Source organism: Pleurodeles waltl, chromosome 3_1, assembly GCF_031143425.1.
Source record: "Pleurodeles waltl isolate 20211129_DDA chromosome 3_1, aPleWal1.hap1.20221129, whole genome shotgun sequence".
Lineage (NCBI taxonomy): Eukaryota > Metazoa > Chordata > Amphibia > Caudata > Salamandridae > Pleurodeles > Pleurodeles waltl.
The window spans coordinates 843,940,172-843,966,260 of NC_090440.1; the positions used below are offsets into that span (position 1 = coordinate 843,940,172).

Sequence of the window (26,089 nt, forward strand, 5' to 3'; positions counted from 1 at the left end):
ACCAGTTACTTGGCTGGTGGGACATTCCTTAGTGAAGTGAGCAGTGGGTTAAGCAGACCAACAAGCATATTGTGGGTCGCTAGGTCTTCCCAGTAATAGGCATGAAGTCGTATGGTGGTATGATGAGGAGTCTGTCGGATTTTTACAAACACGCACACACACACTCTCTCTCTCTCAGTTTAGAAAGACTTAAAAAAAAAAAAAAAAAAAAAAAAAAAATGCGCTTTCTTTGACCTAGTACACCTACGCATTCGTCTCCCTTTCTGCTGCGCCTTAAGCCGCTCTCTTGCGCTTTGCTTTCACAGTACCGCTCTTTTATGTCCTCTTTGGCAAGGTCACTGACAGTGCACAGGCCCAATGTCCAAATTCTAAATATGTTCTAAATTCAATATTGCAATAGAAGAAGCCCACAAATATTATTGCAAATAATCGCCGTGACACTCTCTAATTTCTCATGCATGGGCTCCTTTTGATGTAAAAGAAACTTTTTTATGGATGTTGCATGAAATAAACACAGCATTTCTCTGCAAAATGCCTGTAGTAGACTCTCACACATCGCCACATTAAAGATAGATAAAAGGAAAACTGTATTTAAACAATCAGAGGTGGCTTTCTCAGGGAGACCCCTGAAAGGCTTGGGTCCTGGGCCAGAGCCCACTTTGCCCATGCGTTAAAACGTCTTTGACTAGTGAGGACGATTTGTATGGATGTATTTTGTAGGAAAAAGTGATGAAATACAAACCTTTCCTAATTAAGCGGCCTTTCATCCCACACAGGTTTGTGGGCTGTTCTTATTGCACGACGCACAGGTGTCGCATTACCGTAAACGAGAAGGCAGGGTGTGATCCGCGACACTGTCCCCCCTATTAAGTGCCTCTGTCTGCACCTGCACATGGTTCGCCAACGCCCTCTTGCCCTGGGGCGCAGGGACACAGCTATTGAAACGGATACAAAGGGCTGAAGGTACTTTTACACAGACCTAACCAATGCTAGGAAGACCGCGCAAGACAATAGGGCATGGACGGGTGACAACTGATACCTCGTTCACACTCCACACAGCAGGACGACACAACACTAGCGCGGCAGCAGAGACCCTTAACCGTGCACACGGACTCAGGGGCTCACAGGAGGACGCACCTTCCCATTCCCAAAGGTACATCTACAAATGTGCACCGAGGCAGCCACGGGAGCTTATATTATCACAGTGACTGAATGACAAGTTATATTGGGATATAGGTTTCAGTGTTCCTTGCCGGTCATTTTGTATTTTATATTACATTTGTGGCCTGGACATGTTTGGACTGACTGCGGTGCTTGATGGGCTTCTGCTTAGTTACCCACAGTTTATTATAACCTAGCAGATTTACTTGGAGCTACTTCAGCTCATCCGTGCAAAATAAGAACGTACACATGTACTCTAGTTGTTAAATGATTCCATGTCCAGACTTTTAGCTAAACGCACTTTACACATCGGGAAATAATTAAGTGACAGCTGTTTTAGTGTAAAAGGTCATTTATTAGGACAGGATTGCATAAGCAACATAACCTTAACTTTTAAAACGTAAACTGTAACTTTAATTCCGCCCTCCCTTTAACATCTCCTCGCTCATCCTTCCCCTTCAAACCCTTATTTTGTTTCCATTCCCCTACGCACACCCCTTTTCCTTTCATGCCACATTTGGTTCGTGCGTACCCCTACTCAGAGCCTTCACCTGCTTGTTTATTCACTGGAATGGTGGCCAAGCCCACATCTGACTCACCACCCTCCCCCACCTACTGCTCGCCGACTCCTGCAACCTGCCCTAACTGACAATTACCCTCCCCCTTTTGCTATTCGACTCTAACTTCCATCCTTCCATTCTCTCTTCTAATTGCCGGGTGGGTGGGAGGCCAAACTCACCGCGCGACGGGTTGCGCGGAAAGAGGCTGGTCCCTCCACCCCTCACCCCTTTCATCCCCTCCCCGCAGTCCCACCCCCACTTACCTGTTGCACCAATCCTGGTCCCCGACGCCGTCACTTCCTTCCCGAAAGAGCCCACGGGAAGACTAGAGCGTTGCTCTTGCTTCCCGCGGGCCCCTCCATCGAGAAATAATTCAGTGACAGCTGTTTTAGTGTAAAAGGTCATTTATTAGGACAGGATTGCATAAGCAACATAACCTTAACTTTTAAAATGTAAACCGTAACTTTAATAACGCCCTCCCTTTAACATCTCCTCGCTCATCCTTCCCCTTCAAACCCTTATTTCGTTTCCATTCCCCTATGCACTCCCCTTTTCCTTTCATGCCCCATTTGGTTCGTGCGTACCCCCACTCAGAGCCTTCACCTGCATGTTTATTCCCTGGAAGGGTGGCCAAGCCCACATCTGACTCACCACCCTCCCCCATCTACTGCCAACCAGCACAAACCCATTAGGCGTTTTGCTGCCCCCCCCCCCAAGGCCACGCTACTGCAACCAGGACTTCTCATTTCTTGTTCGTAATCCACAAGTTCTCTCCCCACAACTCCTCAATCAGCAGTCTCAGATCTGTCAGATAGTATGCATTCCCTAGAGTAGACAGGTGAACTCCATTGTCCCTGAACAATGCTACATCCTGCTCTGTGATGTCCTCATGTTTCAGTATTTTTATCCCCTGTGCCCAGCAAAAAACCCTCATTGCTCTGTTGAGCTTCCTGCGAGCCCGTTCCATGGCTCCATATTTGTCTGCCCCTCTCCACACTCTACGGGGGACTAATTCTGTCCACACCAAACATGTACCATGCAGTTTTTGTTTGATAATCTCCAAGTCTCTCTGCATGTGTTGCAGGAGCGTGAGTCCCGATAATTTCACCAGATCATTCCCCCCAAGTGGATGATCAACAAATCCGGACATCCCCAGCTCAATAAGTTAGATGTGATGAAAGGAAGCAGGTTACCCCACCGCATGCCCCTCTTTCCCCACCATAACACCTTGTGCTGCCTGCTGGACAGTCCCAGGGCCCGACCATATATCTGTCTCTCCGCGAACTTCGCTGCCCAGTGGATAAATGAATGGCCTACCAGCCATGTCAGCATCTTGCCCTGCGATGGGGCAAACGCATCTCCTGCAATGGAAAAATAACTGTAACATGTGTATCTTAACATGTAAAAAACCCCACCCTCCTTCCCCACTTTCAAACCCTTCAGCTGTCATTCCTCGCCTCCCAGGGCCTCACATATCGTTCACAACACCTTGATTTCCAGCGGCCTATCGCCCTGATCTTCGCCCAATCCCATCCCAAATGCGCCGCTGCCGTAGCTGCCCCAATTCTGAATGAATGTGTGCCAAAATCCATGGCCCGGCGGCCCGTCCGTGCCATCCTCAGCACGCGTAAAAGCTGAAAACTAGTGAGCTTAGACCCTGACCTGTGCACAAGAATCCCGGCGTCCCTGCTTGCTATACATGCAGCTTGAAAATTCCTCCATTCCGGCACTGGGCAAGCCAACACGTTGCCACCTTTATCTAACCATACCCATTTCCCCCTGCCTAACTGGTCAGTTTTTGATCGTCTAAGCCAGATGCCCAAATGATCACCATGTACGCACACCTCCCTATAGCGTATATCAACTGCTGCCCCAACGCCCAACAACTCTGACACAGGAAATGCTCCAAAAAACATCCACACCCTACATAAACGGAACAGTGCTAGCTCATATCCGTCTGCACAGCACACCGGCAGCACATCCAACAATTCTAATAACAAATCAAAGTCGATGGGTTCTCTGGCCGACCTACCCTCTGTTACTCTAATCCTACCCCAACCCTTCAACATCCTCCCCAACAAATGATTCCTAGCCGGGTCGTGATCAAAAAACAATTTTCAGTAAAATGATACACCTGCCAGTTTTCCCCCGATAGTTGCAGCTGATAAACCTTTCCGTATCATGTACAGCACGAAGCACAAACACGATGCTCTAGCTGCTTTTCCCTCTGTTCCCAAAAGTTTCCCGCATACCGCTCAAAGAATTGAAAATCCAACCAAGCCAGCCGGTAACTTCGCCGAGTGGAATCCGCTAAAGACATCTCCACCAGCCCCGTGATCATCATGCCCCCCACTCCCAAATGTCTGCCGGGACCGCTGTCTTGGTCTGTTCTGCTTCTGGCGCCAGGTTGCGAAAACGCTGCCACTGTGAACGAGACAGGGAATCCGCAATCTCATTGAACACTCCTGGTATATGGATAGCTTTAAAGATCACATTCAAAGATAAACACTGCAGCATAAAACGGCGCAACAAGCACAAAACCCTCAGGTCCATTGCCTTTTGTCTATTAACCATCTCAACAACTGTCATATTGTCGATTCTGAACAAAACTGTGCTATTCACTAACTCCTGCCCCCATACTGCCATGGCTACCAGGGGAAAAAATTCCAGAAAGGCAATACTCCTCCCCTGTTGTAACCAAGATGCTGGCCACGCCTCCGCGCACCACCTGCCGTCCCAAAAAATCCCGAAACCATTAGCTCCTGCTGCATCTGAAAATATCTGTACTTGCCATATGGTCTCTTCCTCACAGAAAAACATGGATACCCCATTGAAATGTCTCAGAAATGTTTCCCACACCCTAACATCTTCTCTAAGGCCAATTGAAACTCTTATTCTGTGATGTGGCAACACTGCTCCAGACATAGCCAGCCCTAACCTCCTGCAAAAAGTCCTCCCCCCTCTGACTGCCCTACAAGCAAAATTCAGGTACCCCAACAGCTTCTGAGCTGTTCGCAAATCAATTTTCCGTGCCTCCTTCACTGTACCCAAAAATTCCAGCATGTCTTTTACCTTTTGTTCCGGTAATCTGGCTATCAGTGTAATGGAATCTAACTCAATGCCCAGAAAGGTGAGAACCGACGCAGGGCCGTCAGTCTTTTCGGGTGCCAGCGGGACCCCCATCTGATGTGCCATGTCCTGAAAAGTTGCTAAAGCCTTCCCACAATCACCGGACTCCTTGTTCCCTACAAACAGGAAATCATCCAAGTAATAGGTCACTGCGTAATGCCCACTGATCTTGACAAAGACCCACTGCATGAAAGTGCTAAAAGCCTCGAACAGAGCGCATGAAATCGTGCAACCCATGGGCAGGACCCTGTCCACATAGATTGCCCCTTCAAACTGCATCCCCAGTAAGTCAAAATCCCCAGGGTGTATTGGCAACAGTCTGAAGGCTGATTGTATATCGCATTTTGCCAATTCTGCCCGTAACCACACAACCTGACCAATTTTATAGCATCATCCACCGATGCATAAACTACTCTGGTGTCCTCTGCCGCAATGAAATCATTGACAGATGTGCCCTCCGGCCATGACAGGTGATGTATCAGCCTAACCTCACCCGGGGCCTTCTTCGGCACGACTCCCAGTGGGGATATCATCAAATTTTGGCTCGGCCACTCATAAAATGGCCCCGCAATTCTGCCCAAGGACAATTTCTTGTCCAGCTTTTTCCTCACCACCTGCGGTAATTCTTTTGCAGTCCTCAAATTGTCTGCCCAGCGCCTTCCCCGTGGACCTTGGTAGCTGACCCTGAAACCCTCTCAAAAACCCTCTGCTAACTTAATCGCTGCCGCCCTATCTGGGTATTTGTGCAGCCATGGTAGAATGAAGTCTAGCCTATCTGGCGTAGGCCCCCTTTGGAGCAGGAGCACCCTGAGTCCCTCTGCCTTTTGTTGCTCTCCATTGTTTGGCTGGACTGGAAAGCGAAAAACATTGTGTGACCGGGTGACGGCCCCCGCATTTGGAGCAGTCGTGTTTAAATTTGCAGGGGTGTCTGGAACAGAACCCTTTGTTAAAGTTCCAGCAAGCTCCCGTCGTGTTACCAGTTTTTCTCTGTCCCACTCCCTCCCCTCCCGGGGCGGGACGCACTTGAAACGGCTTATAAACCACCAGCAAACCACCGGCTGTGTGGGTGGATGCCGTGGACTGCGACAACACCATCCATTGAATCCATAATTCTGGGTCTACGTCCCCCCACGGCTTCTCAGGGTTGATACTCACTCGGGCTCTGAACTCCTCATCATACCTCAACCAGGCAAACCCCCCGAAGTGCATCTGCGCTTTCCGGATAATGTCCATATATTTAAACAGCGCTATGGCCCTGTCAGGGTATTTTTCGCAATAAATGCTTGCGAAAATCAAAAAAGCTGATGTCCAATGATCCATATTAATTGGCACCCTCGGCCTTCGAGCCAATTCCCCTTCTTCTTCCTTGGACCCTTCCTTGGCTTGTATGTCCCTATGTAAGAGTTTAAAAACGTCTACATACTCGTGTCTCCATATTCTGGCCTTCGTTTTTTCTGCTACGTGTGAGCCCAATGGCATGGCCAAACCCATGGAGGGAAGCCTCTTTTCGTGATCTCCCCCTTCTTTCTCTTCCGTCCCCGACTTCTCTCCTGTCACCTTGTCCCCGCTGTCGCCCTCGGCTAAAACGCTACCTCGAGGCTCTTTACCTGTCTCACTGCCCTGTGTGCCTTTAGTTGATACTGGGTCAAGTACCGAACTGTCACCCACCCCAACAGATCTACAAACCGGAGCGTCCCCCACCCCTGCACCATCCCCCCTAACCGACCACCATTGCCCTTTACCTCTTGCTTGTGTTCCCACAGGTCGCGAAACCTTCCGGGCCCCACGGCCACTTGCTTGTTCTTGCCTCCTTTCATGTGAACCTCCGCTGGTATCGTGATCTTGAAAAATAGAAGCGGAAAGAGGGGTTGCGCCGCTCCTGCATCCTCTTCCCCTCATGCTGTGTACCTCTGTCTCCCTAATCTCCCCATCTTCCCAATCGTCAAGCTCCTCATCATAGTCCAGCTCAAGAACATCTTCTTCACACACATCCATCCACTTATCCACACTTCCACTCATCATCGTGTAGTTCGCTGTGATCTCATCATGACCCTCATGGTGCCCACCATCTCTGTGTTGTCCCCGATCCTGCGGAGTAGAAAAGGCCGCTGAAGACCCCTCTAGCGCTTCAGACCAACGTGCAGGGGCCGTGTTGCGCCCCGTTGGCATCGCCTTCTTTCTGCCGACCTCTTGTGTTGGCATTGACTTTCTGCGCCCTGTGTGGCCATGTGCACCACTGACCCCCATCGCGCTGCCTAACCCACCGGCTGCACCAGTCTCCTGACCCCCACCGCTCGGAACCCACACCCAACTACCTTTGCCAGCTTCTTGTGACATGCTTCCTGCATTCCCTATGTTTTCCGCTGGCCTCTTTAGCTGCCGGCCGTATGGCTCAGCCATCTCCCGCTCCAAACATAATTGGGCCCACCTATCCTCCGTTTCCGCCACTATGCAGCGCTGCTCCCGGATCCTGGCCTCTAAATCCCATGCTTCGCCCGCGTCTAACCTGCCCACCCTGGGGGCACCCTGGCCCGTGCTTGTGAAAAACTCAGCCCCCCCACCGGCTTCCTTGAGCTGCCCCTTGTTGGCCTTGCCCTGCCCGCCTGTCTGGGCCCCTTGCCTTTCTTTTTTGTGGTATTGTTGACCCCAGCCGGGTTGGCTCCTCCCCTGGGTAGCGACAGCTCCATGGGTGTCATCTCCATGATGAGGGCGGGGAGCTCTTGTACCACTTTTTCTTGCGCGGGGGCCCCGTCCCTAAAGTTCTGCTCCTGGGGTAACTCAATGTCCCCTGTCTGCTGATTTGGCGCTGTCCCCTCCTCTGCGGGCCCTGGCTCGCTAGAGAGTCCCTCTCCGTCTCCCAATTGACTGGTGGGGGAGGGGGTGCCACGCGCCTTTGCCATCGCTGCTTTTTTGGGCTTTTTTGCCCTCTGGATGTGCATGCGGCTACCACCGCCGCTACCTGGCCGGACGCAACGCGCATCGGCCGCACCATTCCCACCCAGGCCTGTTCCAGAACCCCAGGCCTGAGGAGGTCGGCCCGGCCACCTTCGCCTAGTATACGGAGCACGGCCTGTTCCGCCTCCGCGTCGTGGCTGGTTGCCATGGCGTCGGAGTAGAAGGTCCTTCCGCCCTTTTTCCGACCGGCCCCTTGCCGTGGGCAGAGAAAACCTGACAAGGAAGTCAGCGGGGGCCCTGTGACCTACGTGCGTGCAACACGCTGGCGCTCGTGCGTGGCTAGCTCTCAACCCCCCCTAGACCTATGCCCTGATCCAGTAAAAATTCCTCTTTTTTTGGGGGGGATATTGCTGAATGTATATATCTATATTCACATTAAATATTTCCTTTTTTTTTTTTCTAATTTAATATGTGTTCGTTTTCAAAAACTTCTTTAATGGCCCCCCCCGCGCGGCCGGCGCGTCCTCTAAGTTTGCCCTGTCGTGTGAAAAATTCCTCAAAAAGGCCTGAAAGCCTTTGGGCGGGGCCCAGCGCACCGCCGCTGTGAGGATCAGAAAACAGGCCTCCCCACCGTCGCCGCGGCCCGGCCAAGCACGTGTCTCCCTAAGGGGGAGCGGCACGCTGCGAGAGTGCTGCTGCCTCAGCAAAATTATGCAGTCTCGCGCGTAACGCGCGGCGCGCACTCCGCCCTGCCCTGACAGAAGCTAGCTAAATTAATCGCCCCCGGCCTAGCCTAAAGCACACTACCTGCTAACTCCCGCTGCTATGTCCCCTGGGACTGGCCAAACTCACCGCGCGATGGGTTGCGCGGAAAGAGGCCGGTCCCTCCACCCCACACCCCTTTTATCCCCTCCCCGCAGTCCCACCCCCACTTACCTGTTGCACCAATCCTGGTCCCCGACGCTGTCACTTTCTTCCCAAAAGAGCCCGCGGGAAGACTAGAGAGTTGCTCTTGCTTCCTGCGGGCCCCTCCATTGGACCTAAGTGGGGGCAAGAATGTCAATTCACTAAAATGCCAGGGGTAGCTGAAGTGACAGCACGTGCCCTTCGACCTTCATTTTCACTCTAACACACACATGCTTACGCCTAAACACATACTCTCTCTCTCTCTCTCTCTCTCTCTCTCTCTCTCTCTCTCATGTAAGCACATAATCACACTGAACCAAGCACACAGTATACATTCAAAACCATGTTTTTTACTTACCTCGGCTGCTAGGAAAGTTTGTATCCCAGCTAATTGTACTAAATTTTTTAATTACACTAATAGTGAAAAATGAAACATTCAACGAAAATACCCGAGGAGGCTGTGCTGGCGAGCTATGAACCGGGTAACCTGAGAGCTCTGGTAGGACAGGTATGTAACTCGATGTCGTTGGGGGCGCAATGTTACTAATCCTGGCCTTTGCAGTCACAGAAAAAAGTTAACACCAACCTCCTAGAGCCTAACATTTGCTCTTGTCTTCAAATCCACATCAAATGTAACAAGATAAATATGAAATGTAAACAGCTGTTTAATTTTGAACCCCAGCATTGTTATTTTGGGGGTGCTTCGGCATCCTCACTCCCTTATATGTAACGCCTATGGCATGCAAATGAAATTGAGGAAGAGGATTGTTGTTAAGTTATGCTGTTAATAAAGTACATTGATCAAAATATACAAATTCATAGACAGAACATTGGGCCAAATGTAGCAAAGGTTTTTGCATTCGCAAACAGTGCGAATCTGTAAATTTCACCGTTTGCGAATGCAAAATCACCTATCACGATGTATGAAAGGCATTAGCAGTGCAAATATAAGGAATCGCTAAAATAGAGATTGCTTGCAACTGCAACGTGAATTTGTGGGTCGCATTCTGCGTATCGCAAATAGAGACATGATTTTGCGAATCGCATTCTGCAAATCGCAAATTGCAACCTGGGTGCTCTCTCACGATTTTTCAATGCATTTCTCAGTGCCATGCTGAGCAAAAGTCAACAGCACACAAGATTCCCCAACACCCAACAGTAATTTCTACAGACAAAATTTGATTTCTACCAGATTGCCCAATTCCCACATGTAATAGGCGCCATCGATGCGAAACATGCAGCTATCTGTCCACCATCGGCCACGGAGTATGTTTATCGGAACCGTAAAAGTACACATTCCATGAACATACAAGTAATTAGCAATGCCTCCAACATTATAACCAATCTCGTGGCCAGATACCCAGGTAGCACACGTGACTCCTACATCTTTCGGCATAGTGGAATTTACACACAAATACTTGCTGGGGAGTTTGGCGAAGGTTCCCTACTGTAATAGTTGACAATGTCGCATTGATGTATATGTGATGTCACGGATAACAATTACTCATTTAACTCTCCTGTCATTCCAGGAGACAGTGCCTACGCCGTGCGGTCATTTATACTGACGCCCTTTATGAGTCCTGCAATGCCAGCCGAAAGGAGGTATAATGATGCTCACAGGACAACCCACAGCGTTGTTGAGAGGACTTTTGGCCTGCTGAAGAGCCGCTTCAGATGCATACACAAGAGTGGTGGTGCACTACAATATAGCCCTGAAACAACATGCAAAATCGTGGCTACATGTGCTATGTTGCACAACATTGCTACAACGAGGGGCATACCTGTAGAACCTACTGAGCCGGACTCAGATGAGGATGATGATCCCATGCCACCCCTTCACTTAGAAGACAGAAGCAGTGTAGCAGAAGGCAGACAAAGACGTGCTAAGATCACGCACAACTATTTCTGATGTAAGTAATGACAATACCATGTCTATTTTATGTATTGCTGTAGGTAGCATCTTTATTGCCTTGACTTCAGGTAATATATGTGTGATTTGGACATAGCTATGCACTATACACAAACAGGTGCGAGTAACAGTGTCACACTATTAGCATCATAGTATAACTGCTTTGCTACATGTTAAGCTAGTCCCCTGTACCCCTCAACATTACGTCCTATGTCCACGCACTCTCCTTGAGTGCTCAGTGGCCTCAGTGGCACCTCTTGTAGTGGGTTCAAAGACAGTACTGTGTCTGGTACTGCGTCGCCTAGGATCCATCACAGGGGCTCTGAGACTGCTGAGGCTAGAGAGCTCCTCACTATCCCCACCACCCAGTTCGCTGTTTGTAGCACTCAGTGCTGTCTGCATTGTCTCCAAAACATTGGTTATTTGCACCAATCCTTGTGCAATGTCCTGACTGCAATGTGCCATCTCCATTTGTATGCCCACAGCACATCGTGATATCAAGGCAGTTGTGGTAGTGAGCCTATTGACAGATCTGCAGAACACATCCAACCTGCTCATCAATTGGTGATGGCGCCTACGGTGGCTGGCATGCTCCTGCTGCATCACAGTTTAGAGTTCCCTAATGGCGTTTGTCATCTCCTTTGCGTTTTATGCTGCTGTTTGCTGTCCCTCATGCAGCTTGCACATGTTTTCATTAAGAGACTCAAACTGCTTGTGCATTGATCCCATGTTTTCATTGAGAGACTCGAACTGCTTATGAATTGATCCCATGTTTCCATTGAGTGCATCCACCTGCTTATGCATTGATCCCATGTTGTCATTGTGAGACTCAAACTGCCTGTGCATTGCACCCATGTTATGAGTGATTGACACCAACTGCCTGTGCATTGACCTCACGTGTTTACATTGCAGGTGCTGCACTTTCATCATGGAAGCCTCAAGGCCGCCAAACAGTGATGGGCCCTCACCTTCCTCTGTGCACTGTCTGCCTGCTTCGCGACACCTCCTTCTGGGAGTGGACTGGCGCTGGGGCAGGGACTGCTGTCTGTCAGTGCTTCTAGCCTCTAGGGGTGGTGTGGGTTCTTCATCCGGCATTTCATCAGAGTCCAGGTAATACTCAGGGAGAGGTAACACTCGTGTCCTGCATCTTGTTGGTGCATGTATGAAGGACCCAAAGTGTTTGAGTCAGACTGTGGCTGAGTTTCGCAATCCCCAACATTTCTACCCTCTGCTGCGTCAGGGCCCGGAACATCTGCAACAACAATGTGCAGCATGTCATTTTAGATTAATACTCAAATAGTTACATAATGGTATTAAATGTACACTAGCATAGTATCACTAAGAGTCTTTCGTGTTGTTTCTCTATTTGGTTTAACACTATCTTCATATTTATGTGGTATTTGCACTTTAGGGGTGTGGACTACTACTCTCATAAAGTGTATTGTTGTGTAGTATGTAAGATGTGGCATGGACTACTTATCACACTGCATAGTGCCAATAGCTATTTTCTAAGGGGCATTTGTACATGCACATATGGGGAGACACATCATTACTGCCCTTACCTTTGCTGGTGTTGGGTGTGCCTGAGGTGTCAATGTCAGTGACACCACTGACAGCTTCAGGAAGTAGAAGTCGACTCCACCACGTCTCCCATTGGTGGGGACAGTGTCTGGGTGGGTGGTCCTCCTTGGGTGCTCCTTGCCTCCTTTAGCCTGTTAGCTACCCTCTCTTTGGCATGTGAACGCAAGTCGTACCATCGCCTGCGTATCTCCTCGATGGAGCGCTGCGCAACATCCACTGCTCATATTTTGATCTGGATGTCTGACCACAGTTTCCTCTTCTCACTTTCAGTTACCTGTAGTGAGTTCTTCCAAAAAAGTTTGTTGTGGTTCCTGTCCACCTCCTTGGTGAGCACCTCCAATTCCTGCTCACTGAATTTGAGCTTGCACTTCCTGTCACCTTTCTCCTTCACATTCCCATCAGTAGCCATGTTCCGTTTGGTCCTGGCTGGCTCTCAAGGCTGCCTCTCTGGTGCTGGGCTGTGTCTCTCTGCCTGCTCCTGTGGGTGGGGCTTCTGTAAACAACATGGGCTGACTCACTTCCTGGTAGTGATGTCATCAGGCTGTTCTGGCTTGCCGTTTTCGCAATTTGCGATTTGCAAATACCAATTTGCAATTTTTTGTGATTCAGTATTTGCAACTCGCAAATTGCGATTGCGAATTTTAAGAAATCGTTATTACCGTTGCAGTTTTCATACATCCCATTATGCATTTCTAAAATAGCAATTTCGTAAAATTTGTTATTTAAGAAATGCAAACCGGGAGCTTGATACATCTGGCCCATTGTTCCTCTCAGTCATGCAAGATCAATGAACTGGTAGTGGCAGAGATGAGTAGAATCAACCAAGCAGGCAGACAGGAGCCAGGAAACCTTTTCAAAGAAATACAACATGTTTACTGCTGTGAACTAGCATACATGGGTTTGCAACTGAAAAAACATGTACTCTCGTGGAGTACCTCATTAAAAATAGAAAACGTTCCCAGAAAGCTAGCACTCATCAGAAAATACAAGGAGTCAGTCAGAGAGGTGGTAAAAAGGCTATGCTCCACAAGAGAGACAAAGGCATGATGGACAGCCTAAAAATAAAAGCCAGCAAATATAAAACGAACAAATGTGAGCTACAAAACTCAAAGCCAACGATAAGCAATGGGCGTAATGCATTTCTAGGGAAGCGTTCAGCATGTCCCCAGTATGTCTTTGCAACCAGACTGCTGCACTGTCTGGTAGGCTTTGGCTAAAAACTGACCAAGTACACCATAAAAGAGGCCCACTAATAGCCAAAAATAGCCCACACACTTGCCTGTCAGAGCAGCCCATCTGGCACTGTCTGATTGCCCTAGAAACCAGTCCGACTGTGCCTGCAAGTGTGAAATAAGGGGCCTGGTAGTGTCTGGTGCTGGATAAAGGAGACGCGAGGCAGAATAACAACTGAAACTTACGTTCATAAGAACACTGTTTGGATTATCCTACTCATGACGGAGAAAACCAAACTGAACATGTAAAGAGTTATTAAGTAAAAAACAAGAATTGACTGAAGGTGGCTTATATGTAAGAATCATCATTTTCCCTCTTCACTGATTTCTACTAATAAACAAAGACAGAAAGCAATGTGTTTCTCTGTATTTCTTTTTTTTAACAAAATATAGAAAGTACTGAAGTAGATGCTTGTTTCAGTGGCTGTCGATACTGTCAGTCTTTACCTCCAGGTCACATTCTGTTCAGTCTGACTTCATGGGAAGTTTAAAAATGATGAAATTTTCATAAATAACTATTGAGGTCTTTGGAACGGAATGCTAATGTTTTTTACGTGAATGAGTGGTTATCTTTTACATGGTTACTTATATTGCTAAACCTGTTAAGCATCGAATCTGAGGTGTATTGGTAGCAACTGAGGGACTTCATCTTTGTAGCAGCAGTGCATGAGCTGAAGCGAACCAGTGAGTGTACAAGGGAGGCAGAAAAAAAGGCTAGTTTAGGAGCAGTAGGGAGACTGTACCATAGTGGAAGGAGCTATCAGAACACAGTAAGGAAATGCTTCTTTTTGCATGAGCACCTCCAAGTTTTGGACTTAACTGCCTGTTTTGCAACTCAGAGTGCACTGAGGCCTGCTAACTAGACATCAGTGCCATTGTTCTAAACACTTAAAAAGTATATATTGAGTTGTCTACCTCCATTTGACATACGTTTTTGTCACTTATAAGTCTCTAGTATATGGTACCAAGAGTATCCAGAGCAAGTAAGAGAGAATGCTGCAGCAGTGGTTGTGCCAACCTGTATGTGGCAAAGTAAAAATAGCTCCCAGTCTGCCACTGCAGCCCGGAAGAGCAGTTTTAAAATTGCTAGTTCACCTTCGCCATTTAAACCAGTGGCAAAGCCCCACTTCTCTTGAAAATATTCATAAGTCTCCCCTAAGGAATGCCTACGAAGTTCTGAGGCAGGGAGCTATATATTATTAAGTAGGACATATGCTTTTAATCTGTCTTGACAGCCACTCTTCCAAATTGTCGTTTTGATGTGGAAAAGCTAGTAGCCCAATTAGCTCACAGAGTTACCGTCTGACCCCTCAGCCTAACTTCTGAATGGGACTACTAAAATAAGTGCTTCAGGGTATCAATTAACTGTGGCATTAAACCTGACTTGATGCCCAAGTTAAATTAAATGTCACTTGAAAGGAAAAGGAACTTTTAGAAAATTGTCACTCAGTAGGCAAATTTGTTCAGTGACCTCACATGGTTGCTGGCCACCAGACAGCTTTCTGTCCTCCTGGGGAGTAGTGAATAACTTTCAGTCTTAGGAACAATAGTAATAGAAGGAGGGTGGGAGCACACTGCCTCACATCCCATCATTCAATGTGCTTCAATGCATTATGGTAAATGCAGTACAAGTTTATGCTTACTTCAGTATTAGTCAGTAGTTGTTCACCCTTGTCGGTGCAGCTAGTGCTATATCTTTCTAGGCATGTGTTTCTGGATTTATTCCTTCATCAGTAGAGAGCAGCAGGCTTTTTCATTTCTGGGGTTGCTGGAAATGCTGCCAAAGTCTTCTCAAGTCTCAGTACCACTCACTGGCACACAGGTCCATCAACAGAGCTCCCACCCTCCTTCTGTTTAAATTAGGAAAAATGGCAACCTGCTACAGAGGGAGCTATCACCTTACCCTCACAGAAAGCCACTCAGGGTTTTGGCTCAAAAGGCGACCTCCAAAGGCAAAGTCGCCATGAGGGGTTAATGGTGGCACCCATCTGAGGGGTTGCCCCTTTGTTCAGGTAGCCAGGCTGGAGGCAGGAACGGGGGGGGGGAAACCAGTACCCAAACAGTTTTCCTGTAGGCATGTAGCCCACAAGTAGCCACACATCCAAGGTGGACTACCAAGATCCTAACATGTAAGGAAGGGTTCAGACATCTTGGGAGTGGGCTGAAAAATGCATCCTGGGATTGCTAGATGCCACACATAGCTGGAAGTAGCCACAGGGCGGGAGAGATTCTGGTAGCTCATTGGCTAATGACTGCATCATCCCCCCAGGACACTTTCTGGGCATAAATCTGGCACCCTGAACCTTGGATCACTACCGAACTGGAGAAAGGGCCAGAGAAGGGGTGCCATGTGGACCCATGGGCTTGATAAAGAGAGACTGCACTGTCTGCTGGTCTGCACCTGCCGCACGTTGGGCTAGCGAATAGAGGACTGTGCCTGTGGCTCCTGGCTTGAGGAAAAGTCACTCCCAAGCCCCAGACCAAAACAATGACTCCAAGGCTGAGCGGGCTGACCCCCCTGGAACCAGCACCAGGGCAATCAAAGCTGAAGTAGCCCAACTCAGCAAGTTAGCACCCACTTCTGGAGAACTGCTGCTGATCACTACTGGGCGCCCCAAGCGAACAATCCTTGATGGCCAAAATTTGCAGATGAGTCTACCGGTCCTGAGAGACTTATCTTAGCCCAACTGGTCTCCCAAGAGGGGCACAAGCCTCCACCCAATGAAACTTCTGGACCAGCTGTGACTGGAAACCAGTAGCCCAGCAGCAGCTGTCCTACTACTGAATAAAAGAGACCTTTGAGGGACCCAACCTCTGTGGCGAAAATCCCCCTAGCTGACCCGTGGACGGAAGAGTGACCATAAGGAAACCCACTTTGACCGCACAGCACCCAGAGCACCTTTCAGCATCCTCCATCTCCTGCATCCCCAGCATCAGGACTACTCTATTAAAGTCTATGGCAGTCACGGTGTAAAGTTCAGAACTGGACTGGAGAGTGCTTTGGTGACCAGGTAACTGTCTAAATACTCCTTATTGCCCCCAACCCCAGCCTTCCCCCTGCCGATTTGGTCAGAGTAGGCGGACCAAAGTAGCTGATCACAACTCTTTTAAACTTTTCTAAAGTTTCCATACTTTAGTGTTAGCAATGCTTGTTTGGGATTGTTACTGAAAGAACAGAGATGTAAGTTTTATTTAAAAACCTATATCTCTGGAACACTCTAGTGAATTTTGTTCATCTTGATCTCTAAAAATTCATAAAAATACAATCTTATTTATAAATTGATGTCTGATTTCTTTAGTGTCCTGTGACTTTCCTGATTTGTTGCTTGGTGCTTAAAATGTTTACATTAGTTCCTTTGTATAAGCATTTCTGCTTGAAGCAACAGCATCTGAGGGCTGAGCAAAAGGGTCTGCAAATGAGCCTGACTGGACCAAGGCAGTTTTTAAAACTATACTGCAAGGTAAGGCAGCACATGCATACCATATAATACACCCACATCCTCACAAACACTGTGAGAGCAAAAGGGCCAGGGGCAGAGAGGATGGTGTATGAGTAGAGGGGGCAGTGTGTATGCAGAGAGGACAGGAGTAGAAAGGGCAGAAAATATATGGTATCAGAACCATCACAAATGGGGGAGCTGATGGGGCTGTTTAACCCAAGACCCACTCTTTCCAGGACCTACACTGACACTGTTAAATGCATGTATGCATCACAAAAGAAGGCCTAACCTGCTTTAATGATGTGTAAACGATGAGGCATGCAACATCAGTCTCAACAAGCTGAAGCCATATGCTAAAGCAGCTGCAAAATGTGTCCCAAAGGTGCTCAGGCACCATGGAGGGGCCCTGCAAAAGGCTAGTGACCCAGGCCCCACAAAAGCTTCTAGTTGGCCTGCATGGTTCATGAGAGAGTGTGTGGGCAGAAGGAGAATGAACAGACAGGGAAGCGTAAACTAAGGTGCAAGGTGCAGAGAGGACAGTGTGTTAATTGAAAGAGTGGTGTGTGAGCAGAAGGGTAAAAGGGTAGTGTGTGAGCAGAAGGGTCAGGAGCAGAGGTGGTGGTGTGACGGGCTGCAGAGGGGCATGAACAAAAATGGCAGAGAGCAATAGGGACAGTGAGTCAACAGTTTGGGTAGAGAGGGCATTGTTTTGAGCAGAAGGGGTAGAGAGGGCAGACTGTGAGCAGGAAGGTCTGCGAGCATTGAGGGTGGTGTGTGAATAAAAGGGCAGTTGCGGCTCGCGGGGGAGCTGGGGTGGAATATTAATAGTAAAAAAAAAAGAAAAACTTACCTGTGCGCCGTCTGTCCTCCATCTTCTTAGCAGGCACAGGCTCCAAGCCTGCCCTGCAGCCAATCCTGATGCTACTCAGAGCAGCGTTAGGATTGGATGGGAGTGCCCAGACAGGGTGCTCCCTGGCAGACTGGGTGCTTGTGTTTGCTCTCTCCAGCCCGGCAACACAGTGCCCGAGACAGCCGGACAAGCATACATGCGCACTGAGGGGAGTGCACAGTTACTCCTCTCATCCTCATCATCCGACATGGCCCCACCCCTTTCACAATGAAAGGATAATAAACATATGTTTATTATCCTTTTATTGTAAAAGGTTTGCAGCTTCTGCTGCTTGCGGGGTGGGGCAATGCTCCTCCGCCATAGCGGAGGAGCCACCACTGCAGTAGGGGCAACGAGCAGAGAGGGCAGGGTGTGAGAAGAAGGCACAGGAAGTAGAATAGGCAGTGTGTGAGCATAAGGGAGCATGTGACTACACGGGGCAGTGAATGAGGTGAGTGTGCAGATGCGGCAGGTAGTAGAGGAGGCAGTGTGTGACCATAAGTCTCAGGAGCAGAAGCTGGTGTATGAGCAGAGAGGGCCAGTGTGTGTGTAAGAAACATTATGTGGATATGAAATTAGCTGTTCTGTCCAGTCCTAAAACAGACCAAATTGCATAAATTTTACAAGTGGACATGCCCACCACACTCATGTTCCACCTGGAGATTTTTCATACTAATGTTCAAAATTGTCATCAAACCTGAGCCCCACCCAATAATTTTATGGAACTGCCTCTATGGTAAATGCACGTTTGATGGCTTCATAAATGTGGAAGTATATTAGCTGCAAATTTGTATTTGACCGGATACCACATAAATATGGATACGTGCAGTTCAGATTAGCAATAAATAAATATGAATACATGCAGACGGGAAATGTTAGAAAATCAGGGCCATATTTATACGTTTTGACGCAAAACTGCGCCAGCGCAGTTTTGCGCCAAAAATATTACCGCCGGCTAACGCCATTTTGGTGCGCCGTGCGGGCGTCATATTTATACTTTGACGCACGGCAGCGCAAACAACAGGTGGGAGTCATTATTTTTGACGCACACCGCGACGTCAAGTCGTAAAGGAAAACGACGTTAACGCGGCGGAAATGCCTGTGGGTCGATTTACGACACCGCAAACCGGATATGCGCCGTTATTTTACGCAATAGTGTCAAAAAAACCCGCGAACACTGCCAGTTCACCAGAGGAGAGCCAAAATGGATCCCAGATGCCACTACAGACCCCAGGAAGATGACAGCAGACCAGGAACCAGCCAGGAGGACCCACACAAGAACCAGGACACTTTTAAGAAGAAAAGAAAGTGTTGCTTCAGTGCAGAGGAGCAGGAAATCCTGGTTAAAGAGGTGACGGAACACCAGCACCAACTGTTTGTCACCTCAAAGTTGCCAATCAGTAGGAGAGAGGCTATATGGCAACAAATTGTCGACAAGATTAACAGTGTGGCTGAAGTACGCAGAACAGTCATCGAGTGCAAGAAACGCTGGCATGACTGCAAACGCAGGACCAAGGAAAAGATGGCCAGGAACAGGAAGGCAGCACTGCAGACTGGAGGGGGGAGTCCAGCACTCCAGGAGGCCCTGGACCACATGGAGGAGATGGTCGCAGCCATCATCCCTGAGGAGATAGTCACAGGGATTCAAGGACAGGACAGCGCACACATCCAGGAGACAACCCACATGCAGGGTAAGTCGCATGGGGAATTGAAATGCACTAATGTCAACTGCAACCGGGGGGGGGGAATACCTACTACACATTGCATGTAAGTCATCATATACATGGAGTGCATGGGTAAAGGGGCACGGCAGGGGGGCATGGCCCGTTCTGAGAAGACCTGGGGCACACCATTACACAACACCAACAACAGTCCCATGGGGGCATGCTGTCATGCCAACGATGGAGCAAAGGGAAAGCCACGACAGGAGGGAAGGCCACTATGTCAAACTGACATCCTGGCACTCGTCAGCCAACATACCTCCTACATTAACTAGGGCCCTATTAGCAATCCTCTAGCCAAACTGACAACTGCAATGTAACTGCAATAACAGTTGCCACTACCACCTCTGATCTGTGTGCAGCTCAAGTAGCCAATGGCAGTAACACCCCCATGGAACATACATACCTAAATTAGGGGGTGAGGATGACATCTGCAACAATCTCCTGAAACAAGACAAAGGCCCCAGTACTGTCAAATGTCAATGCCCATAATTGTCACAAACATCAGCCAAAGTAAACAACAATAGGAGCAACACAGCACTAAGGACACACCAATGCTGCATATGTCAGGGTCCATCCTGTGCCTGGGTAACAAGGCAACATCACTAATGTCATACTGCTCAGACAACAGCATTGAGGAGGGGACACATGTAATTGGTCACTGAAATACACCTGCACAGTCAGAGGACGAAATAGGACACTGATACGACTATCAGGGCAATGCAATGTAACACACATTACCCAACATCAGCAGGACCCATTAACAATGTCAACATCCATATCAGATCATAACATTGCCATGCTTAGGATATGCCACATGTCAATTACATTTAAGTCGATGTGAACGATCAGGGATTGGGGCAGGTCCAGATTGTTAAGTGTGCTGCCAGGGCCATAAGAACACCCACAGCCAGTGAAAGGTCTCACCATGAGAATGGATGTACACGGAGGGTCGAGTAGGACAAGAAGCTGGCAATTCTCGATTTGGCATAAAGTAACACCTAGAGGCGATGAGGCTGACAAGTCTGATAACTCAATAACATACATGTGACACACAGGTGGGCCATAGGCCTGAAACAATGCCCATCTGAAGGACTGCAGATATTAATACAAAACAAGATCACAAAGTGAATTCATCAAAAGGCAGGCACGTCACGTCAAAATTGTCACAACACAGACACACTAATTGTACCCTGTTTCATTGCAGAGGAAGATGGATCTCCTGCCGATATGCCTGATGACATGGATGACGAGCTGATAAACATTCCCCAGGAGACTATCCAAAAGGTCCTTGAAACCCTCCAGACTCCACCTTCAGTCACAAGGAGGAGCACAGAACAAGCAGCCATCGCAGAGGATCCACCCACCACCCCAATTGTAAGACCTGCCAGCTCCAATACAGCTGAGGACTCAGACGACATTGGCACCAGCTTTGAGAGAACTGTAGTTGGAGTACAGCGGGAGCTGGCCAAGGAGGTGCAGGTGGGGATGCAAAATATGGCAGCCAGCCTTGAGGGGGTGCGTTCGTGCATGATGTCATCTGCAGATCAGGAAGCAGCTATGCAAGCCCTAACATCTATCTTGAAGGAACTGCAGAAAACCCAGAAGGAAATCAGCACAGCTGTAATACAGTTGACCCAACACCTACAACAGCAATCCTGTCAACGCGTGCACGAATGCAACATTGAACCCCTCAGGGCCGACCTGGCTGCCTACCATCATGATGTGGCTGCTATTCTCAAGAAGCAGCAGGCCCTCCTTGCAGCAGTACTGCTCTTAAGACCTTCACAGGGAGCAGTGACCGGGATGTCTGACTCCACGTCTTCTAACACTGAGGTGTGTGTTGCCCCTTCACAAGCAACAACAACAAGGACAAAGCAGGCAACACACACATCAGAAGAAGAAGACATGGAACAGATCACATTCACAAGGAAAATGACCCGGAAGCACTAGTCCCTACCACATGGCCGAAATTTACCAAGGTCCTGCGCTTTGTAACTTGCCAGTCTTGCAACAACTGTACTCAAGCACTGTTCTGCAAACCACTGTATATCTTGTCACCCAGCCCAGTGATTGTCTCTCTCCTACTTATTGGCTAAGTCTGTCCCTCTGCACTGTCTGAAACAGCAACCCCAGCATGACAAAAGCATTTTGGTAAACCCTTGTGTTGGATCACAATGGAAGATATCACTATAATGGACTCACAGTCATGGACAATGTACATATAGCACTACAGCACTTTTCAATAAATAGCACTTACACAACAAATCTGTCTCTGGGTAATGTGACATATCAACTGCGCAGTAGATAATTGAAATGTCCCTACTGTCAAATAACGTAGCTTGTCAATACAACTGTCCAGATATTATGTAGTTAGAGAAATCTTCACAGTGACCATGATTGCATCATATTCTGCCCATCCTGAGGGAATAATCTGATGAAGTGAGAAACCATACACCACCATGCTGTGTTGGACAGAAGAATGCTTCCTCAGGGGATAACTAAGTCATCAAATAGTGCCCGCTAAATGTTGTCAAGATGCAAAAATAACACAATAAACATGCCACACTAATCTAAGTAAACACTAAAAAAAACTGCACAAATGAAGGTGTCTGAGTTAATGTACAATTAAGTAATCATGCCGAACTGTGTCACAAATGATGTATGAGGGTCATGAAGACAAGAATACAAGATTGCCAATGAGAACTCATCTTATAAGGGTGTGCATGATCATCACACTGCAGTCAGACCTAAAACTGTTTCCCCAATATCAAGTCTGGAAGCACTGTTAGTGACTTTGAAAACATACTTATCAACAGAAACACATTGTAATCCATATTAACAGTGATTTGTGGTTGCAACAAAGGGTAGACACTTTGCAAGGTAGCTCTGGGTTAGCTGCCAATCGTACAGCTCAGTTGGGATTTGTTTGTAGCATTGGACACAGATGTTATAGTACAAAAGAGATGTACACGGAATCCAAACCCACGATCAAGTACCATTCAACACATACTATTAAGGGGTAACCACATATTTATTAAAAGCTAACCATAGATGAGGAAACTGAGGGAAAAATCTTACCTACCCTAATCTACCCTCACTACTCATTACCCACAACTGTCCCTAACTAACCTAAGCTACACTTACTTATCACATGTAATGAAACGTTCTAAACATCTACCCCCCACCCCCCTTATGAGACGGGACACATTGAGGACAACACATACTAACCTAAACACATACTAAACTATCCGAAACAAATATATTTTTCTTTGGTAAATTTCTTTTAATGTTTTTTGCTTTTTTGGTTTTTTTTAAAAAAAAATTACACACAAGAACCCCAACATAGCCCCCCACCCACCCACCCACACATGTAATAAGTCAAAAAAGAAACAAGCAGGACCCCCTACCCCCCACCCACTAACACTGACTAAACTAACAACCTATACTAACCTAACACTAAGCCCCCTAAGCCCACTAAGTATAAGAACAAGGAAAGAGGAGGGGGGGGGGGGTATCATGTCCATCTATTCAACTGTCTAGAGGTTGGCCCTCCGGAGGGTCCTCTTGATATCCTTGACCCGCAGTTTAATGTGCCGCACGTCCCGGCTCAGGTGGTTCACCTTGCGCAGCACTTTGTCCATCTTGTTTTCAAGTCTATTGAAGGCGGCAGGGTCAACAGCTGGAGCAGTGGCAGTCTGGGTACCGGTGAAGGAGGTCTGTATGGGCTGTCCTGGACCGGTGGCAATGCTGGGGCCAGGAAGTCCAGCAGATGTAGATCGAACAGAGGCAGCTGTGGGTGGGGCCACCTGGCTCTCATTGGTGGTTGTTTCTGTGTTGGCTGTGGTGGGCACAGTAGGCCCACTCTGTGGGAAGGCTCGCCATGCCCCGGAGGCACGTTCACGGTGATATCGCCGGGCCATCCTCCGGAACCCCGACTCCACCAGCAGGATGTGCTGGTATCGCATGGCCCGACGCTGAAATTCACGGACCTGGTCTGGAGTCATGTTAACTGCTGTGAAGACAAATGCAGATATGCCACATTAGTAACTGCATTGTGTGAAACAGCACAGCAAGTTAATCAGACAATACATCTACTGTACTTCTAACAGCTCATATCACGATACAGAGTATCAAATGTCCCTGAGGAAGTACATGGCAGGCCAGACAACAAAGGTCACATAACACAAAGCACATTCAGAACCCACAAGATGGGTAACAACTGGCCTTGACTTGCAATCTGAGTTCTGACAGTTAACATCTAAGAATCATGCTGCATATCTTCCACCAAGAGCTGGGTTACAAACGTCAGTGTACGGAAAGCAAAACTAAAGCCACATGGTCTGCAAGTTGTAACTGGACTTTCCAGTATGGTACCAAGTGCCAAACCTGAGTGTGTATACTAGTATGCAACCAAACCGTCACTTATTCACAGGTATGTGTAACATACTGATAGCATCAATACTAGGTACCCCATTCACAAACCCATGGCCATGTTTGAGGGGGGGCGGTGGATATACAACTATAATTTGCCAACAACATGTACACCGAGGAGTGTATAGGCTAATCCACACATGTTTGTCTCTACAGACACACCACAGGTAAGGTCTATCTACATTTTGGAGTCAGCAAACCCTAGAGCACTCATAGGGTCAGACATGTCAAGAAAATCAGAACTTAGTACACAACATATACTTCCAGTGAGGCCTGACTTACATCAGACACAGAGTTGCTAGAACACCCATGATCATGAATTGCATGCACACCTAGGCCATTACACTCAGGTTCCACAGACTTGATGCACTACATGTGGAAGTACATGCTGCTAGGAGGTTCTACCTACTGTTTCAAACTTACGTAGGTAAATTGTGAAGCAGATGTCTATTGGGAAGCTATTAGCTCCACCAATCTTAGAGAATGTGGGTCTGACAGGCTGACTAAATAGGGGCTGACTTCCGTTGCGACTCTTGGTGATACAAGTGTCAGAGACATGACTATCCCCTGTACTCACAGTGGGGCCTAAAGGGATGTCCTACAATACCTACATGATACCATTGGATACGCATTGGCTAACTCAAAACATGTGAAAACTGCATTCCCACTCATGGAACAAGTGAAAAACTTGACCACAGCATCACACCTTGTTATGCGTCCAACTCACACGAGTCCATAACCAGCAAACACAACACATAACAGACATATCAACACTTACTGTAGTGGTCGGGGTCCTCAAATGCCGCCACCGCTCCCACAGTGAAGGGCGCCGGTCCACCTGTAAGGTATGGAAGGAAGAAATGTGCTCAAAATCTGTGCACAGTGCAACATTTTCAGTATCATTTACAATGTGTAGGCTGAATAAGTAAATGGCAGCCATTCAGACATGAAGGTACTGCATCTGATATTTCCCACCCAACTTGTACATAGCATGGGTCTCCTGGGACAGTTGCACACATATCTGCACACATACATTGGCCCTAACTATCATGTGGTTGAAAACTTGACCCATAAATGGTGAGCACGAAAAAATATGGAGTGTAATCGTCTCATCATGTGCATTCAAGAGAAACATCCAACGCCTGGTTACTTGAGGACTGCATTACCAGTCAAACATGTCTTGTGGCCATGACACATTTAGTGCACATAGGCCCAATGTACAGAGGGAGGGGCAGGGACTCCTGTAAGCCATCCTGTTGTTACAGTATAGTCAATTGATGTGGCCCAGCTATGGTGATTTGCACCAACCATGGAGATGTAAAGCCATGTGCATACACTTCGTCTGCCATCCATATTTGGATTGTGGCTCAACCGATTCCAACAAACATCTTACGATGTTAGCTGAGGGCACCTTACACCTTTACACGATGTATTCAAATCATGAACTGACATTTATCCTAAAAGATTAAGAAACACAATAATCCCACACATTCATAGTACTTCTGTGAACGCTTTCCTTCCACACTCACCAGACTCACATGAGACCAATGTTTGAGACACTTTGCTATTATCAATTGACGTGAAGGCAGCACTCATTTTCAGCATCATGTAGTGATTCTAAAGTCAGTCTAGCAATTTGCGTCAACATAGTTCGCCTAAATGTTGGTACATCTGTACTTCTATGTCAATAATACCCTATATAGACATGATTGGCTCCTTTTTTGTTAGCTGTGCTTACAGAAAGGCCGCACCAATTTCCTTCATGGTAAAGTTACCTGTAAGTTTGCTGAGTACGTGCTACCTGACAGCTAGCAATTGTGATCCTTGCCATAGTGCATCAATGATCCCCTTATATGTCCCCAAAATTACACACAGTCATCAAGTTAGCTGGCAGACATTGCACTAATCCACTGATGTCACAACAGAGCATTCATTTGTGCACAATAACAATAGTCGTACTCACCAACAGTGCCACCAATCATGATTCCCAGGTGGTCCAAGAGATCTTGCTCCCTGGTGATGAGATCAGCCCACCAGTGCTTCAGCTGGTGGTCACTCCTCTGGCTGGCATACACACGCTGCAGGTGATGCAGCACCTTTCCCTAACGGATTCTGCGTGCCTCTGTTTGATACCCCTGTATGACCCTGCCCCCTGCCTGGATCATGAGCGGCAAGAAATGTGTCACCAGCCAGATGAAGCCCCCCAACTCCTCTTCCCCCATCCTGCCAAGA

General features: G+C 47.8%; 1 long non-coding RNA gene across 1 annotated transcript; it reads left to right on the top strand.

Moving 5' to 3' along the window:
- The first annotated feature begins 1,008 nt into the window (after window positions 1–1,008).
- On the top strand, window positions 1,009–13,730 carry LOC138284691 (uncharacterized). The gene is made up of 4 exons (XR_011201444.1): window positions 1,009–1,153; window positions 9,073–9,159; window positions 10,181–10,561; window positions 11,473–13,730. It is a non-coding gene; the product is annotated as an uncharacterized lncRNA (long non-coding RNA).
- Window positions 13,731–26,089: the final 12,359 nt, after the last annotated feature.